The sequence below is a fragment of the Psammomys obesus genome, unplaced genomic scaffold (assembly GCF_907164565.1).
Source record: "Psammomys obesus unplaced genomic scaffold, mPsaObe1.curated_primary_1811, whole genome shotgun sequence".
NCBI lineage: Eukaryota > Metazoa > Chordata > Mammalia > Rodentia > Muridae > Psammomys > Psammomys obesus.
The window spans coordinates 5,399,675-5,401,443 of record NW_026590699.1 but is presented as its reverse complement, the minus strand read 5'-3'; the positions used below and the strand labels follow the sequence as shown (position 1 = coordinate 5,401,443).

The 1,769-nt window shown below is 54.4% G+C and overlaps 1 protein-coding gene across 2 annotated transcripts in view; it reads left to right on the top strand.

The window, feature by feature from the left end:
• The first annotated feature begins 1,578 nt into the window (after nucleotides 1-1,578).
• Tfdp1 (transcription factor Dp-1) overlaps nucleotides 1,579-1,769 on the top strand; it is a 39,231-nt gene continuing 39,040 nt past the window's right edge. The window contains exon 1 of one of the 2 annotated variants that reach the window (XM_055608452.1): nucleotides 1,579-1,625. The gene's annotated coding sequence lies outside the window, so the exon portion shown is untranslated. Of the gene's footprint in view, nucleotides 1,626-1,653; nucleotides 1,740-1,769 lie in introns of those variants that run through there. The other variant, XM_055608454.1, reaches the window with a different exon arrangement.

The following is a 1,769-nucleotide window of genomic DNA, read 5'->3' as shown; positions in this document are numbered from 1 at the left end:
AACAAACAACTGTGTAAGACAAAAGACTGTCCCAACTTACTGAAAAAGCCAAATAGTTTATTTATATAGTCAGAAATGGGGCGTGGTAAGGATGTTTGCTCCAATCACAATCCTGCTGGGTCACTAGAGGAAATGCTTCCCCCATATCCCTCAATCCCTGTGTTGTGGCTTAAAATGGTTACTAGAGCTTACCAAGACTTGTGATGGCAAAAAGTCTGGTGCAAGCTATTTGAAATAGCCATGCCTTGGATAATGCCTTCTGGAACCATTGTTTTGCTTTAGGATTTGGGAGCCATGGTTGTACTGTAGCTTCCTCAGGCATCTGAAGAGTGTTCAAAACAGGATGGCATCCTCGAGGACAGCACAGTCAGATGCTAGAGAGGGGCTGTTCACCCAGTCCTGTGCCCAAGTGACCTGCACTTTGGGCATCAAATTGGCCTTTCCCCCAGCATAAAATTTGGGAACTCGCATTAACAGTTCTCTGACAGTGCCTAACAGCACTCTGCCCCTCAGTCCCATATTGGAAAAGTTGGATCATTTTTTCTGAACCATGGAGACTGATTTGGGAGGCCTTTCCTATTCTCCTCCCAGGCTCTCCAGCTTTAGTCCCACAGTAGTGGTCTCCAAGATGGACTGAGTCTTTAGGGCTCAGGGTCTACCAGACACCTTGTGGGATGAAGCAGATGGATTCTGAAGGGGAAGAAGCAAACACACCACCTGTCTGGTAGGCCGCTTCCTGCCCTCAATCACTGACAACCCAAGTTCAGGCCATGAGGCTGTGGAGGGGCTGTGGAAGTCAACAGTTGAACGTGGGCTTTTCATGTCTCTGCACTGTCCAGCATGCATCCTAACAGTCTTCACTTTGTAAATATACAAACTGTATATTACAAAACTGTGTAAATATACAAAACAGCTCTTCCTCTGGTGTACAGATACTTTAAAGCACTCTCAGAACTGCCCTCTTTCCTTGTGTGCACAAAGCTGATCCCTCTATTCTTCTTATAAACATGCCTGTTCATTTCAGTGTGCAGACATTAAACACGGGTATACATATTTGTCTGCAGAAGGTTCTCTTCTGTATAAATGTTCAGTCGTGTACATAGGACTCACACTCTGCACACACACGTGATTCAGCCAGACTATCTCCATATACACAGGTGTGCACACACATGACCCTTCTCGGACTCCGAATATATGCTGGTATGGCACACACATAGACCTTCACCGTTGGTGCACGTGGCACACACACACAGAGGCAGACACGTGGCCCTCTGCTCCCTGCGCATGCACACAGATATGCAAACAGTTGGCTCTGGGTGTACACACACAGAGGCGCGCACACACGTGGCCTCTCTCCATGCGCACATGTAGGCGCGCGCAGCGCCTTTCAACGCTGGCGGTCTCCAGCCCAGTCCCGCCACACGCGCACGCGCGCACAGGCCCCTCCCCTATCCCAGGGCGGGTAGCACCGGCAAGAGGCGCGGGAGATGAGCGGCGGGAGGAGGAGGAGGAGGAGGGCGCCGAAGGCGCGAAAAGGCGCGCAGGCGCGCTGCGCGGAGCGGGACCGCCGCCGCCCACGTCACCGCGCCGCGCGCACGTCACGCCGGCCCGACGCTCGGCCCAGGGTGAGCCCGCGTCCCAGCGCCGCTGGCTCAGGGCAGGGACCGCCAGGGCCGGACCTCCGGGCCGGCGCCCCCGCGCCCCCGTCGTCCGCCCCGCGCGCCCCGCCGGCCAGCCAGGTGTGGCGGCAGCGAGCCTTGCGTGTCCTG